This window comes from Chinchilla lanigera, unplaced genomic scaffold (genome assembly GCF_000276665.1).
Source record: "Chinchilla lanigera isolate Chin_1 unplaced genomic scaffold, ChiLan1.0 scaffold00050, whole genome shotgun sequence".
NCBI lineage: Eukaryota > Metazoa > Chordata > Mammalia > Rodentia > Chinchillidae > Chinchilla > Chinchilla lanigera.
Window position 1 is genome coordinate 9,821,916 of NW_004955451.1, and position 19,055 is coordinate 9,840,970.

Below are 19,055 nucleotides of genomic sequence, written 5' to 3' on the forward strand. Positions count from 1 at the left end.
GCATGGCCATGTTATATATAGAGTTGTATTTTTGGATACTTCTCTGGCACCCAGCAGTAAACTGGAAGTAGACAAGAGAGAAGACAGGGGGTGAGTAGGATGTTGGGGCAATCATCCAAGCAAGATGGAATGAGACCACAAACTCAAGGAATGTTGTGGGTGGGACAGGAGGAAGTAGATAGGAGAGCTATTCAGATAGTTCTAACTATGAGCTATAGTAGACAACTGGACAAGTCTGGAGGCATAGCTGATGTGTGAAGATGAATAACATAAGATTATGTGCAGGAATCTGGCTTGGACTTCTAAGGAGGTGGTGCATCATTCATGATAGCAAGTCTAGGTGAGCGGCAGAGAAGGGTAGAGAAGCACACAAAAGGACATAAATTCTCCATGGCATATGCTGAGTTTTGTAGGCCTTCATAGTAGCCAGGTAGAAATGCTTATGAAAGAATTGAAATAAAATCTGTAATTCAGTAAATAACTTTGGACTAGAGAAGCCAATTTCTGAAGTTATGGAAATATGTGGAGCTCACTGGGAACACAGAGAGAAAGTTAAAAGGAGACTAGCACTCTGAAGAAGCATGGTCATTTCAGTGCTGAGCAAAAGTATGTGATCCAGTAAAGAGAATGAACTAAAGAAATCAGATGGGTAGAAGAAAAACAAGTAAATATAAGCTGTTTTCCGGGAGCCTTGGAATAGGTTTTAAGAAGTTAGGGAATGGGCAATAATAGTCTTAGTAAGAATAGATCACTTAGTAATAATTGAGCACTTACATGGCATGCAGTATTGATTTTCATATTTGTACTATCAGTGAGTGTAAAGAGGACAACATTAGAAGGGGTGATAATGTGCATTTGGATTTGGCCACAAAACAATCACTGCAACCTTCAAAACAAGGGAGTTTCAGCCCATATTACATCAAGCAATCTGTGGCTGTAATGTCATACTATCAAAACACCAACGGCATGCTTCACAGAACTAGAAAAAAGAATGTTAGTATGAGATGGAACCACAAAAAAATATGAATATCCAAAGTAATCTTAAGCAAGCAGAACAAAGTTACTCCAAAGCTAAAGTAATCAAAACAGCAAGGTATTGACTTAAAAATAATCACCTAAAACACTGAAGCAGAATAGAAAGCATGCAAGTTAAGTGATGCATCTATAGATGACAGATCTTCTGCAAAAGTAGTAAGAGCACACACTGGGAGAAAGAGCAGTCCCTACAATAAACAATGGTATTGAATTGGATATATGTTTTCAGAACAATGACATTAGACTATGTCTCAACATATATAAAAATCAACTCAAAATGGATTGAAAACCTGAATGAAATAAACAATAAAACTATTGTGTAAAAATGTAGATGGAACATGTCCTGTCATTGAAATGAGCAAGGATTTTTTGTAAAATAAGATCCTAACAGTGCAGGAAACTAGAGCATTCATGGGCTAATAGTATTACATCAAACAAAAAAAAGGCATAGCAAAGGAAACAATCAAAAGAATGAAGAGACAAGCTACAGAATGGGAGCTCGTATCTGCAAATTATATATCGAACAAGAGCTAAAAATCTAGAACTTATAAGGAACTCAGTCCAATAGTAAACAACTTATTTTATTTATCTTTAAAATTTTTATTTTTATTAGTACATATTTGCAATACATAATGATCACATTCCCCGTGGGGAGTTGGGTCATGTACATAACACATCTTAATTGTTTTTTCATCCCTTCCCCTTCCGGTCCTCCCTCTTCTGTTCATCCCTTCATCTCCTTCTTTTGACAAAATATCTTTCTGATTTTAAAAGAGCAAGAGACTTAGACATTTTCAAAACAAGACATATGCATGGCTGTCAGGTATAAGGAAAAATCTGCAATGCAACTAAACATCAGTAAAATGCAAATCAAAACTACAATGACGTATCATCTCACTCCTGTTAGAATGGCTTTTATCAAAAAGACTAATGATAGCAAGTACTGGCAAGGATGTGGAAAGAAAGTGTTGATGAGGGTTCTGGTTACTTTTCTCTCATTGCTGAGACTAAATACCTGATGCCTAGAACTAAGGAAGGGGAGGTTTATTTAGGTCACACTTTGTAGAGGTTTCAGTCCATAATCAGCTTGCTCCAAGGCAGAGTGGTACATGGCAGAGGGCAACAGTTCATGGTGCTGGAAGACAGCAAAAGCAGCAAGAACAAAAAGGAAGGAGCAGAGTGAGCAAGTTTCTTTCCCTCCTTTACACTGTATGCAGGCTCCCCACCCCAGGGTGGGTACAGCACTCACACCCATAGTCCCAGCATTAGACCGTGAATCAATCATAAATTCTAGAAGTCCACACCCATAACTGCATGAGGCTTTGGGGGGAAATCTAGACATGAACCCTAACAATGAGGATGCAAATTTGTATCAACATTATGGAAAAGTTTGGGTCCTTAAAAAATTAAAAATAGTACTGCATTTCTTGTTCTAGTTTTTTTTTTCACTACTGGTTATATATACAAAGGATATATGTCAAGAGACATCTGTATTCCTATGTTTATCGCAGTACTAATCGCAAGAGCCAACAAGTGGAAATAACCTAAGTATCCATCAGCTGATGAATGAGTAAAGAAAATGTAGTAACTACACACAATGGAATACTATTCATCCATAAACAATATGAATTCCTGGCATAGATGAAACTGAGGTTAGTACCTTAAATGAAAAATGATATAAGCCAGGGACAGAAAGACAAATACCCCATCACCTCACTTACACATAGAATCTAAAGAGATTAGCCTCACAGGAGCTTCATATAGGTTCTTGGCTACCAAAGACCAGAGAGAGAACAAGAGAGGGACAGATGGGGAAATGTTGATCGATGGGTCTGCAGATATAATCAGCAGAATTAAATTCTGCTGTTCTATTGCAACTTAACATAATGTGACTTAACATAATGTGACTTAACATAATGATAAAACACTGGATGTTTCAGAAAAGGTAGAAGAAAGGATTTTGAATACTTTTATTGCAAATAAATGACAAAAGTTGGAGAACAGACATGTTTACCCTGCCTGGAACATTGCATAATGTATACTTGAATCAAAACATCACACAGTACTCCAAAAACATGTACAACTTTATGAGTCAATTTCAAAATAAATACAGAAATAATAGACACCAAAGAGAGATTTAGTCAAGGGATGGGAGTAGAAGCCAGGTTGCTGCGGGCTGAAAATTCAGTGGGTGATGAGGAAGAAGACAGTAAGAGGCGTCTATTATTTTTAAGAAGCTTCATTGGCACTAGGAAGATACCATCCCAAAGGCCATTTTTATTATGTAATAAAAATCCCAGGCAAAAAACAGGGAGCTACAAAAACAAGAGGTGATGTAGCAGAATCCCTGAGAAGGTGAAATGGGATGATCATGCCATGGGTGGAAAATAATTAGCTCTGAATAAGAAGAATTATGTGTCTTTCTCTGAGAACAGTGGCAAGGTAAAATGCACAACTGCAGAATTTGATTACAAATTCAACTATAGAAGTAGCCAACTAGAATTAGTGCACATCTAACTACAGAGGTTCTTACAACTGCTCCATAGTTATGGATCAAAGGCCTGTTTCAAAATTCTTCCTTGGTCTCTATCAGTACACATCTCATGAACTCAGACTGAGGGGAATCAGTTTCTCATTTCAAGATTATTTCTTGTCAACTGCAATCAGCTCTAATATTGCCCATCTACAAGCGCTCAAAGCTCAGTCTCTAAGAAAGGTCATAAGCTGGTTTTTCTGGAAGCAGAACCTGAGGTTAAAGAATTACAGTGCAAGTATTTTATATGAGAGATATCCCAGGAAGTTCCAGCAGGGAAAGGAGGAAGGGAGACAAGGGAAAGAAAGAAGTCAATGCAGAGGACACAGTAAATCAGTTCTTGCTATGAGTAAAGTTCCATTTTCCTGGGGAACTCCAGGAGATGGTGCTGAACAGACCCTAAAGATCACCCCGGACTGGTGAAGGGAAATCAGATCTAGGTTACTTATTTCCAGTAATCATTAGTCTCTAATGAGAACTCTAACTCCTTGTCACTTCTTGTCTGCCCTGCTTGTGGGTTGAATCATAGTCCCATAATCAAAGAAAACTCCAACCAGAGTCAAAGGGGTTACCAGTAAGAAAACATAGGTAGCAGGGGCCAAGTCTGAATGGTGTTAGGACAAGTTTCTTCCCATGAATTGAATTTCTTAATTGCTATGTGTATTTATGCTTAATATTACACATATCACTCTGCAAATGCTAGAAACATGTCACTCTTAGGCCTGTTCCTGGCCAGAAATGTCTGAGAAATATTGTAGGCTGGATACTAATGACTGTGGACTGTCAGGACAGAGGTAGCGGGTTTTTGGAAGAGGATAGACCTAGTCCCCTCCAGTTTTCAACTAGAACAAACAAATTCAGAGCAAAGTAAGCCCAGTAAAAGTTTCAATTTTGTATCACTGTATTCTCATCACAAATTAAGAGTAGCTGAAATCATTACAGATGCCTAAACATATACCAGACTTGCAGTTAGAAAATGTAGGTTCAAGTCTGGGTATGCCACTTATTGCATGAACTTTGGCCCACTGCTCAGTTTTCTCATGTACAAACAAGGGTGATAGTTCCTTGCTGAACCAAATAATTATGAAAGTAATGAGATCGTGAACACAGGACATTCCAGCCATACGATTAAAGGAAAGCTTTCCAGCCAGTGACACAGAAGGCACAAGCTGTGAAAAAATATGAGAGTGGGGAGAGGTGGAAAACAAGCACACATTTCGTGATAAGTGGCTTAGACTTGATTTGATAGTCAGAGAAGCCATAGAAGAGTCCTAGAAGTTCAGGTAAAAAAGCAGTGGGAAGGGCATATATTTTTTAACAGATTGCTTTGACAACTATGTGCATAGAAAGTTTATCTTTTGTCAACAGAGGTGGAAATTGGAGCCAGGGAGACTCATCAAGCTATTATGTTAAAAATTCCACCTCCAAGACCTACCCCACACCCTCTTTTTGAGTGAGGCATAGAAGTTGAAGAAGGAGTGGGAAAGTGAAGGGAGGAAGTAATAGTTGGGAAACAGCCCTAGGGTGAGCCACGGAGGTGCATGAGTACTTCCTAGCATCAGAGACTAGGGCTCCATCTCCGAACAGTGTCGCGAAGGCAGAATTCAGCTTACAGCAGATGAAGGGTGTGCAGAGGGACGAGATTACGAGCATTCTTTGGGGTAAAATGAAGCCTGAACACACCACTTATAAATACACAAGACCTCCAAACTATCTTCCTGATTCAGCTCAAATTAAATACAGTTATTTTTGAAAGGTTAGTGAGTTTGGCTTTTGTTGAATTGTTCCTTCTCCACACTGTGCTTTAATATCATGCTGACAAATTGCCTTTGCTTTTAGGATTTATTTCCCTTCTGATGTAAGTTACCAAATAGTACCTGCAAAATCGTCACACTTCAAGGGGACAGTTAGAGGTAATGATAGTGGGTAGGGGCAGGAGGGTGAGGAGAGGACCGGGTGCAGCACCATTTCGGTGAGCAGAAGCATCCCCAGGGCCAGCTGAAAACATCTGCCCCTCAGGTTTACAAAGTGTGGTCAGCCCTCCAGCTAATCGCCCTCTGGTCTGCCACAAAGTGAAATTCTGTGCTAGTGACAAGACTGAGTAATCACACAGGCTAGTGGTCGTCTCTCAGAGCTTGTTCAAGAGCAATCCTCAGAAAGCAGCAATTCAGTTAGGGCCTGGCAAGGGAAGGCTGTCTCCTAATTCCGCTCTGGGCTCCCAAAGGATCTTGTCCTGACAGCCACAAGGCGCTTGTCACTGAGACATGAACAAAGCAGCTTCAGTACAGAGAAGGCAGCCCTCTGGGTAGTCAGACTCTGAGGAAAAAATAGTCTGCCCTATTTCAGTCCCTGCTCATGAACTCCCCTGGTACCAGCACCTCCAAGGTATTTCTGCACTCACAGCTGGCACTGGCTTTTTCAGTTCATTGAGAAGGAAGCTTGCAAAAGTCAGGTATTATAAGGGCACAGAAAAAGCCTGGCTTAGCTGGCTTGTCACAGAGTGGTGTCCGGTATAAGCCTTCACTAACTGGTTGATTTGTTCTTGTTTTTACTATAATTAAATCTGTAATCTCACCAACCTAATGAAACACTGACATTACAATTTAGTTTACTGTTATATTATACCTTAAACATTTGTAGCAGCTTTACTGAAGTTTAATTGATGTACACAAGAGCTTTGCATATTTAATGTGTACAATATGATGACTTTGAGTTTGGACATATGTAAACATGTGTGGACCTATCAACACAATCACAGTAGTACAGGTATCTAACACCTCCCTACTTCCTTGTCGTTCTTTGCTTTTATTTCATTGCTGTTTTTGTTGCTGTTAGTGACGGCACTGGCAGTGGTGGCGCTGGTGGTGGTGGTGATAGTGGTGGTGGTAGTGACGGTGGTGGTGGTGGTGATGGTAGTGGTAGTGGTGGCTGTGATAGTGATAGTGGTGATGGTGAAGGTAGTACTGGTGGTGGTGGTAGTAGTGGTGGTGGTGGTGGTGATGGTGAAGGTAGTGGTGGTCATGGTGGTGGTAGTGGTGGTGGTGATGGTAGTGGTGTGGTGGTAGTGGTGGTCATAGTGGTGGTCATGGTGGTAGTGGTGGTGGTGGTATGTGTGTATGTGTGTGTTTGTCAAGCACACTCAACATGAGATATACCCTCTGAAGAAATCTTGATGGACTGAGGATGCAGCTCAGTGATGGAGCACTTGTTTAGCATACATGAAGCACTGGGTTCAAAATACAGTACTTTCAAATCAACAACAAGAGATCTTGAAGTACATTAATATCACACTAACTATAGGCACTGAATTTATTCCTCTAGTATAACTGAAACTCTAAACCCACTGAATAACAGCCCACATTTCCTTCCTTCCCAGCAACTGGAAAGCATGAAGTATTCTCTGCCTGCTTGGATTTTGTTATTAGATGTATATCTCCTACAAAAGAAACCATGCAGTACTTGTCTTATGATTGGCTTAGTTCATTTGAAATAATGATCTCTAGGTTCATTCATTTTGTTGAAAATGATACTGTTCCCATTTATTTGAGGCTGAGTATACTCTATTGTGTGTCTCTTTTATTTAAGACTGAATAATATTCCATTATACACATATGCCACATTTTTAAAAATCCAGTCGTCTATCAGTGTATATTTGCATTGCTTTCCTGTACTAGCAATTGTAAATAATTGATGCTGCAATGAGCATGAGTGAAACAATGTCTCTTTAAGACTAACTTTAATTCTTTTGGATATAAACCCCAGAAGGGGGATTTCTGAATCATAGGATAGTTTTGTTTTTAATTTTTTGAAGAGGCTCCACACAGTTTACTTTGGCAAATACAAGGGTTCTAATTTTTCCACATATTCACTACTACTTAGCCTTTTAATGAGTCCCTGTAGTTTTTATTTCAATTTTCTGGTTATTTGCAAGTGATATTGAGTACCTTTTCATTATACCTCTTGGCCACTTGAATACCTTTTTGGAGAAATGTCTGATCTTTTCACTTATTTAATTTAACTTTTATTTATTTATTGCTGTTAAACTGTAAAATTTCCTTACATATTTTGGAAATTAACCCAATGTCAAGTATATGACAGACAAAGAAATCTTCCCATTGTACAGGTTGTCTCTTTTATTATTATAGGTCTGTTGATTTTCTGTTCCAAAGCTTTTCAGTTTTTTTAAAGAGAAAAAATAAATATAAAAATAAAACAGACTTTCAAAGCAGGCTATAGGAGAGTAACAATAATTAATACATTGTGTATTGTTATCTTCATAGAACAAGATATAGGCATGAAATATTGTCTAAACAATTTTAGCACAAACTTATCTTTTCATGAACTAAGAGAAGCTAGCTGCATAACTAACAACTTTCATATATATTCATACATATTCCTTCCTTCCTTTATCCTTTCCCTCATCATAGTTTCTCTTTTCTTTTGAACAGTTTCTTCCCCATTCACAATATCTACTGTACATTTTGGATCTTGTTTACTCATTCAGTTTCTCACACTAGTGAGATAACATGATATTTACACATGTAGTTCATTTTACTTATGAGTATGGTCTTGAGTTGCATCCATTTACCTATAAAAGTCTCCAGTTTACCTTTCTTTATGGCTGAGTAGTACTCTGTTATACTTTAAAAAATCTTTTAAATCCATTTCTCAGTTGATGTGCATTTGTGTTGTTTCCAAGATTCAACTATTACAAATTGCACTGCTATAAACATGGGTGCACAAATATCATTGTGGCATGATGATTTTAATTCTTCTGGGAAGATACCCAGGAGGGGAACAGCTGAGTCAAATGGAACCTCTAATCCTAGTATTTTTTTAGGAATCTCCACACTGATTTCCACAGTGGTTGCACCAGTCTACTCCCACCAGCAGTGGAGAAGGGTTCTTTTTTCCCCACAGCCCAGCCAGCATTTGTTATTGGTTGATTTCTTCATGATAGCCATTCTTTCTGGGGTGAGGTGGAATCTCAGTGCTGTTTTAATTTGCATCCCTCGGATGACCAGTGATGTTGAATATTAGTTTTATGTTATACTACTTACCTATTTTTGCTTGGGTTCCCTAAACTTTTGGGTGACATATCAAAAAAAGAAATCATTGTAAGACTAATTTTAAGAAGCTTTTGGACTCACTTCCATTGAAGTTCTGCAATTACAGGTCTTACATTTAAGTCTTTATTCACTTTGAATTTAATCTTTCTATGGTGTATGATAAAAATGCAGGGTTTTTTTACATATGGTATGCAATTTTCACAATTTATATGAAGACATTCTCATCTCCTCCACTGTGTATTCTTAGCACATTGTGTATTCTTAGAACATGGGGTATTCTTGCTGAAGATAAATTTAATATGTATGCATAGAATTTTTCTGTGCTATTATAATTCACTGGTTTATATGTCTGTCATTATGCCAGTATCATACTATTTTTAATTACTATAGCTTATGATATATATTGAAATAGAGTGTGATAACTTGGCTTTGTTCTTTCTCAAGATCACTTGGACATTCTGCGCTTTTGTGCTACTCTATGAATTGCAAATGTTGTTTTTGTTTTGTTTTGCTTTCTTTTTCCATTTCTGGGGAAAATGCCGTGAGGGAATAGTTGAAAGGGATAGCATTAAACCTGAATACTACCTTGAGTATTAGGAATGTTTTAACAATATCGAGTCTTCTAACCCATGAACATGGGCTGGCTTTCCATTTGTTTGTGTCTCCCTTAATGTTTAGCTATTTTTATTCCATTTCGGACTGCAAGTTTTCCACATCCTTTGTTCAGTTTATTCCTATGTACTTTATTCTTTTGAAATCTATTGTAAATGGATTGTTATCTTAATTTTCTCTGATGGGACATCATTAGTGTACAGAAACAGATTTTTATACCTTGATTTTGTTTTATCAGTTTGTTTGTTGGTTCTAGTAAGGGTTTTTAGCCCTATTTTCAGCTTACTTCATGTTGCATTGGGGAACACATTGTTCCTTTTGTGTAAGAAACTCAAAGGGTAATAAAGGAGCAAAGTGAAGGATAGACATTGGGAAGTACGAAGAACATGCTCAAATGGAAATGGGAACAATGGAGGGGGTAGGGAGAAAGGAAGGAAGGGAAAAGGGATTTGAAAGAAGAAGAGAATGGGAGGAAAACATGGGAACAAAGCTTTTGTAAATAGGGAGGGCGCCCAGCATGGTGGTGCATGCCTGTAATCCCAGCACTTGGGAGGCTGAGGCAGCAGGATCGCCATGAGTTAAAGCCAATCTGTAATACATAGAAAATTCAGGGCCAGCCTGAACTACACAATGAGATCCTGTCTCAAAAAAAAACAAAAAAAAAGCGTATGTGGGGTGAATAATGGTTGAAAGGAAGGAATGGAAAATGGGAACAAAAAGAAAAATTATGATACATTATGTACAGGTACAAATTCCCTACAATGAATGTGATCATATGTCTGGTAAACATGATGCACTAGTAAAAATAATGAATAATTGGGATTTTTATGAACTCTGCAGAGTCTTTTTAAATATAAGATCATGTTATCCTAAACTGAGATAATTTTACTTCTTCCTTTCGAATTTGAATGCAAACATTCCTAACAAAATAAAATTATGTATCTCTTAACAGTGGTGATAATTCTAAGAAATGTGCTGCTGGGAAATTTCATCACTGATAAAGATCATGCAATGTACTTATAGGCCAAGATGGAATAGTCTGCTCTATGTAGAGAATATATGGAACATACTACTGTATGTGAAGTCTATCACTGACTGAACTATAGTTTTGCATCACATAACTGTGCTAGCAATTTGAATTCAAGAGGACAGTAAGAGCCATAAAACACAATCACTGGAACTCATCCTCAGGATGCAAGAATGCTTCACAATAGGCAAATCAATAATTATGATACCCCACATTTACAGAATGAAGGAAAAAAATTACATGGTCATCTCAATACTTGCCATAAAATGACTGGACAAAATGAAACAGCCTTTCAAGGTATAAATGCTAAACCAACTAGATGTAGAAGAAATGTACATCCTGACAAATACCAAACCCACAGCTGCATCTTATTCAACACTGAAAAACCACAAGCTTTTCCTGAAAATCAGGAAGAAATGAATTCCCATTTTATCCATTTCTATTCAGCGTTATTCTAGAGTTACTAGCCAAAGCAATCTGGCATGAAAAATGTTAGTTTTTGTGGTGCTTTGATGGTGGGACTCCCCCTTAATTAATTTGATGGAGTATATGTTAAAATATGTTATCATGGAAATAAAAATCACCATTAGCCAATCACGAACTCCCAGGATCCAGAGGTAGAATAAAACGCATCTGTAGTTTTCCCATGGAATAACAAATTAGGTCACACGATGGAGGCCTTTAGTGACTGTCTTGTTTCTTTCTCCTTCCCTCCTTTGCATATTTTTCTACCCCTCTACTCCCTCCCAAAGGTCAGGGAGTTCCATTGTTGGAATGAAGGGTGGGATCTTCTTTCAAACCTACCACTCTGAGTGGTAATTGTAGATGCTTCTGCTGGAGAGTAATCCTATTCATGACCAAAAACTCCTCAATGTTGCACAAACTTCCTTACACAGTATAAGTTCAGCATACTATTGTGCAATAACTAACTCTGTCTCATTTACTTTTTCTAATAGACACCTCTAATCCTAGAAAAAAAAAATGAGAACGTGAAGAAAAGGATGAGTGAAAAAGAAAAGCATGTCCTGCCACAGTATTGCTGCTACTGTTGGTGTCATAGCTTCGTAACCATTAGAATTAGAGATAGGTGTTCTCTACTCAGACTCAACCTCCAGTAATTAAAAAGGCTTTTGATTTTTATGTAGTAAGTGTCCAAGTCTTCATTTAAAAACATTTTTGATTACTCAAGAAGAAAATCATTTTAAAAATATACCTTAGTTCAGAAGCCAGTATCAGAAAAATAGTGGTGACAATTTCAACAAGGCGAGGAGAAATGGTTCACAACACATTAAATGGACATCTAAGGGGAGATAAACAAATAAATTAGGAACCAAATCACTGGAAAGCTGATTATAAAGTTGGGTTAGAACTGGAGAAAATAAATACTTAAAGCTGAGCTCAAAAGTAAATGACATGGGACACTTATTATCACCCCTGCTTGGAGCCTGGATTGGCTCTGGGGTTCATGTTGTGCCTGATAGGGTTAGGTAGAAATAACTCACTTAAGTCAAATGCTGTGGAAGTGAGAACTGAGGAGCCTACTATCTGTTAATAAGACTTTCATATTCATATTTTATTGTAGGTCAAGAGGAGCACTTCCAGATCTCAAAAATAATTAAAAATGAAACCTCTTAAATTCTGAATATTGCAATGGTGGTGGTACTTTTTCAGCATGTTTGGATATCAGCACATTATTGCTACTTTATTCTCAACTCTTTAACCTGCTTCTACAATCCCTGTCTGATTGTACAGGGGCATAATTCTGAATTTTCAAAACAGAAAATAAGTACTTGTGAAAGCATATATTCTCTGTTTTCAAATTAGGACATTATATCTAGATAAAATTACATATAACCTCCTAATTATACTACCTGGACTTGCTATATTTTTCTTCTTTATTGATCAGATGAGAGTTAATCATTAATGCATTGCAGCTCAGATCATGTTTGTATCATGTTTAAGCAAGGGAATGTTTCCTCTCTCTCCTCCCTACTTGCCATTCAAAAACAGAAAACAGAGGTGGTGAGCATGTCTTTCCAGCTGCTTCTCCCCTTTGTTCTTTCAGTTTCTCCTCTTTTTATGGCTAGAATCCTTTTAAAGCAATGATTCTCAACTGCAGGTGATTTTCACCTGAGATATTCTGCAATGCCATTTTGTGCTGTTACATGGAGGAAGTTTTTGTTGCAGGCATCCAGGATGTGGAAGCCAGGGATGTCCTTGTATATCCTACAATACATGCAAACCCCCCACCACAAGGAATCATCTGACTCATTGCATCAGTAAAACTATAATTCAGAGAACTTGCCTTAGAACTTTAGTTAGATCATGTCATTCTTCAGCTTAAATCACTGCAATAGCCTTCCATAAGACTCAGTGAAATTCAACTCTCTTTGAAAGTACAGTAAATGATTATCAATAAATAAACCAAAATACAAATAAAAGAAGTCAACAGACATGTTTAGCATCTTCTATAATCAGGTTGGAGAAATACTAAGTGTTACGGTTTGTGTCTGGGTGTCCCCCAAAAGCCTTATGCGGTCATGGGGCAGGCTTTTAGAGTTTGATTGATTATGGGTGTGAGAGCTACACCCACCCTGGGGTGGATAGTTTGCAAATGTAAGGGAGAGAAAGAGGCTGCTTGCAGCCATTCCTCCCTTTTAGTGCTTGTTGCTTTTGCTGTGTTCTGCCACTATGAGCTATAGCCCTCTGCCATGTGCCACTCTGCTTTGTAACCTGCGAAGTATGGACTGAAACCTCCACAAACTGTAAGCGAAATAAACCTTTCCTTCCTTAATTTTTGGCGTCAGGTATTTTGTCCCAGCAATGAGAGAAAAGTAACCAAGACACTAAGTTTACTTAAAGGGGACTGTGAGACAATTGTCATATAATTTAGAGTTCCAAGGTAAAGATTTCTGGCTTTAATGGACGTAACAGGTATATAGGAAGAGTATCTCATAAAATCAAAAGAGAAAAAGTGAGAAAAAATTAATGATTCATAAAAGAGTTGGAAAGCTAGCTAGACCAATTTTAGAATATAAGAAGGACTCAGAGGAGAAAGGGATGAAAAGTCAGATGATCGATTTGCTTATGAAGGCTTCGATTGTCACAGTGTAGTTTTTAGTGGCTTGAAGTCAGAAATTATGCTCATATCAGATGCCTGCAGCACGGTCTCTTTGAACAACAAGATGAGATCTGTACTTTAGGTAGATTTTTTGGCAACACTGTACATATGTACTACAGGAGAATGATTGGAATCAAGAGACAAGAGCAGTAAGAATTGCTTGAGCATGGTACCTGCCCAAAGATAGCAGCATCAGTGAGAATAAACAGGAAAGCAGGAAAATAGTCATAATTTTAGTATTTCTTCAGCAATATGAAGTAAGCACTTAATAGACCAGGAAAAGATCTTATCATTGAAAATATGAAGACTAGTAGCAGTCTAATCCCCACTCTAAAAGTTTTCATTTGGTGAACATCATTCATTTATTATTTGTTCATTTATTATTGAGTATTTAATGACTATCTATACGTGGCCAGCCGTGCTTTAAGCTCTTATAATTCAGCAAAGAACAAAACAGATATCTCCTTCATGGAGTGTATACCCTAGTGGAAAAGATAGATGGTAAACACACACATAATGAGCTAACGAGAGCACATAAATTTAGTTCTATCACTTTACTAAGTATTTAGGGAGAGCCTAGCCTAATTCAGTATCATTGGAGGCAAAACAAAACATAACTGAAATATAAACTCAAAGTCTTGCTGGCAAGACAAAACTAATGCACAGGTCACAGAAATCTCCATTAGACAACAAGATAGCACCATATTGTTGAAACTTATGTCTTTTAACTTATTTCACCTTCACAACTACCCTTCTAGGCAACAATTCTTGAGGCAATTATCACTATTAGAGATGAGAAAACAGAACCTTCCCGATTTACTGATCTAAGGGCCCAGAAGCAAACGGAGGCTGCCTGAACTTAACTCCACTGTTTCCTATCCAGCCATTGCTATCCTCACCTCCCAGGAGGGGACTTATATCTGTTGCTGTCTGTGACTCTGAAGGACAGGAGTAAGCACAGAAAAGTATGTCACTGCAAATACAGAGTCTACTTCAACCAGATATGCAGGAGTGATCTATTGGTGCAGGGCCATCCTAGTGCATTACATGATTTTGGAGCCTGGTTAACACCTTGTGATTGTAAAACAATGTCAGAGCCTCTGTAGGTACTGAGTTTAAGTGGGAGGTGGGGATGTAACTAGCATGTGGAGAAGTCCAGACTTACTCATTGTCTTGGGTATCATGTCATCATCAGGTTTGGGAGGCTACCATTTAGGTCAGTGATGGCAAACCTTTTAAGCTTTCAGTGATAACATGTGCCATAGATTCACCACCACTGACTTAGGATATGGTCGCTAGAAATTCATCTTAAAATCTCAACTTTCTTTCCAGAAGTATCATCACTTACCAGCAAAATTGTAGTAAAGTAGTGTAGGGGATGTAGTGTTGTATAATATAAACAACCCATAATTTGGAACTACATAATATTCATTTAAGCCAGATTAAATGCTTTGGGGAATGTATCTGGGAACCAAATAACCTTTATCAGTTTCAAAATCTTCATCTGCTAGATGAGGATTATTACCTAAATAACATCTAAGTAGCACTAAATAAAGGTGTAAAAATTTACTGTTAAGTGTGACTTCCTTTGATTTTTTTTCATAGCTCTGTTTTATATATGAAAACACAATAGTACAAGAATTAAAAACTGATTTTTACATGTTCTAGGAACATAAGATAAAATTTATAAATTGTGAAGAGCTGTATGGGCCTAAGACATTATTGTAGTCATTATTCACTGAGAACTAGCTCACAAAATAATAATTCTCCTTCACAAAGCAATGATAAATCCTATGGGATTCTGTTCTCCAAAGTTTAATGCAGCTGCTCAGCACCTATGAGAGGGTATTACATGGTGCTTAACAGTATAGATTTTATAAACTGTTGAGAACTGAGATGTTAATTTTGGGTTTGACCTTTCCCAAGTATTTAAACTAGGATTCATTTCTTGAAATCCTGTTAAAATTATGTCAAGGTGTTATATGGTTTCTTTTATATCCTTCAAAGTCTTTTTTATACATTATTTTTTTCATCACATCTTTGTTACAGTCCAGCAGATTTGATCATTAATTCTCCTCTTTCAATCTAGTAATGCTTTCTTCAGCTGTGTATAGTATGTCCACTATGGCTTTTCTTTCTCCATTTGTTTGCTTACTGATTTCATTTCTTGTAACTGTAGTTAGTACTTCTGTAAACCTGCCCATTTCTATCATGTCCTCCTATGGCTTAAGGTTGTTGTGCCTTACCTTATCTCTACAAACACTAAGTCATTCACTTAACACCCATGTCAAAGCACTCCACTTTTTAAAACTCACTGCCCACAATTTCTGTAATTTATTCCATTACTTCACTGTTGCTCACATCAAGCGTTTCCTTGTGTCCTTTGTCATTTCGTCTATTGTTTGATCTTTAGTGGAAAATAATTCTTCAGAAGATGCAAATGTCCCTGCCACTTGCAGAAACCCCAGAGAGACAAAGGCAGTAATTTTATGATCCACCTCACTACGGCATTCTTGGGCTCAATTCTGGAGTAGTTTTCACACTAACTTCCAGGTGCGCCTGAGACCATCATGCTAAGTGACAGAAATCAGACACACAAGCATAAACATTGCATGGTTTCTCTTATATGAGAAACACAAAGCATAAATAAATTATGGAGCAAATCAAAGATAATAGGAAACAGGGAGATAGATCTTTTCCAAAAAAGAAGAGGATCAAAAGGTGGAGAAATGGGTGGAGGACAAAGGACTTTTTTAAAAAGAAATAAAACATGCTATGTCCACACACCAACTCCCCACATTGAATGCACTCATCATGTACACATACATGTACTGATAAAGTGAAAATAAAGACCCAGTATATGAATTCAGAGCTCATGGGTATATGTAGCTCAATATTTTCAATTCAGTGTCCCACAGATGACTCTATATTTGTCTTTGGGACAGTGACTTGCTTTGTGACAGTGACGCATACTTGAGCTGATAAGCTGAATTTTCTGAAAGGACCACTCTTCCAACTGCGAGTCAAAAAAGGAAAAGATCATAGCTTCTCTTCCAAAGCTGTAAAGGGTCAGAGGCTTTGACACAGTCCCCATGGAAGCGTTTATACACCAGCCCTTAAGGTGTACAACCTTTGAAATTGCCCCATGAGCCATGCAATTTCACACACATCTGGAATTACAGTTTCCATTTCTGTGTAATAGTTTTAAAACATTTTAAAATATTTATACTTGTGCTATATTAGTATTATGATTATTATAATCTCATCGTTTTAATCAAGAACATCTGTGTTTGAAATATAAAGGAAGAATCGTATCATTGATTGGTCCATCTTTGCTTGGACATCCCCCTTTAGTGTTTTAAAGTTGGTATTTTTATTTTCTTAATTATAATCCTAAGCTCAACATGACTGTGTCTCATTATTATAACATCATAAAATTCGCAGTATTACTTAAATGAAAAAGTTCTACTTCTGTAGTTAAAAGACAGAGATAAAACTGCTAAAGTTAACTGGGACATAGATTACAACAGATTTTTTTAAAATACTACAAATCAAGATCACCACCAGCTCACCAGCTCATTGATGAGATAGTAAAAGAGAGAGGAGGACATGGATGAATGAATCAGCGAATGAATGAATGAATGAATGAGAGACAGAAACAGAGAACAAGGACAGATGCTCTCTCAGGAAGCAGAAAGCAGGCAATTTCTGATTGCTGGCACTGGTCCCAGAGAACGGGAATTCCAGACTTGCTTCTAACAGAAAATGGCTACATTAACTTTCATCCACTTTCCTTAAGGGATCAAACAAATCCGTCGGCAATTATTTGCAAACAGTTGATCATATAGTTTTATAATATACATCAAGAAAAGAACAAAATCACCATTTGGCCAAGACACTGACATCTTGTACCATATATCAGAAAGTAGGTTTTTCAGCTTGAGTTATTTCCCCTAGAGGACAGAAAATCAATAAACTTGCTTTTTATATGGGAACAACTAGAATGGATTTGTAGAAAGCTAATCTGATCTGAATACATTCCTATAGCCAAAATTCCGTCTTCAACACATAGTTCAGATTTCCTGTTCCACTGAAATAATAGACTAGATAACCATAGAACTCCTCAGTAGAGCACCTACAATGTCTAGAAAACTAAAATGACATAGCCTTTGAACTGATAGCTAAGATTCTGAGAAAGTTGGGGGCATTCTCTGGGGCTAGAAATAAAAAGAATATGTAAAAATGCAAATGCAAATAGGCGAGCAGAAGTTGTAGCTGACCCAAGAAGGTATTGTTAACTGCATTAATATGTATTTTCCTTATATTCTATTACAAAAGAGAAATGAAACTTAGGACCAAAAGACACAGGGAAATAAAACTAACTCCTACTCAAAGTGTTGGATTAGTAAAATATACCAGACTTTGTCTCTATTTGGTTTGAATAGGAAAATATGTGTCCCTTAAAAATTCATAATTATAAAACATGGACCAGGCATGAAATGTATATACCTGCATGATATGTAGATGTTTACTCAGAGAACAGAGCATTAAAATCAATCTCAACTTGTAATGCCTCAAAGCTGTTGCAAAAAGAAAAATCAAAACCACCTTAAAAGGTTGTGTTCAGGGGCTGGGGATTTAGCTCAGCGGCAAAGCGCCCGCCTAGCAAGCGCAAGGTCATGAGTTCAGTTCCTGGTACCGGAGAAAAACCAAAAAAAAAAAAAAATTTTTTTAAAAAAAGGTTGTGTTCAGAAGTCAGATTTTAAAGGACATCCACAGAGAACGCCCTTGTAAGGGAGGTGTCACATCTCAATTTATAACAAATGTCAAGAAATAACCACCATGAGGAAGAGTCAGCACCCATACACACACACACGCACACACACCCATACACACACATATACACACATATACACATGCACACACACACAGAGTAAAGCTATCAAGAATATCAGGTTGTACAATAATCCGAAATTACAAATATTTTTACTTAAAATGAGTAGTAATAAAAGAGCTTAGTACAAAAGTAATATATATATAAAGAAACATATTTAGACACTTCTATAAATAAAAGACTTTATAAATGGTGTTCAGAGTCAGCTAATGGATTAAAGGACAGATTGGACATAATTGAAAAGAACTGCAGAATACATAGAAAAAAGTTATTCATCATAAAAGAGAAATTAAGGGACAAAAATATGGAAAGGAAAGAAGGCAGAGAGCAGATGCACCATATACCAGGTTGGATTTTCAGAGTAAAAGTGAAGGAAAGAGAATAGGTAATGTTTGAAATGGTAATGGCTGACAATTTCATATAACTGATAAAAGACAAAATTCCTCAGATTTGGTACAAATCAAGTTGCCTTAAGAATGATTCAAAATTTAGTGATATGGTTCGCATTGTAACAAAATTGCGGAATAACAGACTAGAAGGGTATTAGTGGGAGAAAGATTATAACAATAACAGTAGCCAGATGACAATGTTATTTCTATATATGGATTATGAACAATGATGAAAAAAGAAGAGGAAGAGGAGGAAAGGAAGGGGGATGAGAGAAAATAATGTCACTTGCAAAAACAGGAAAAAGAATAAAATACTCAGAAATAAATGTAAAAGAAATGCGAAGTGTGAACATGTAAAACTATAAAATAGCCTAA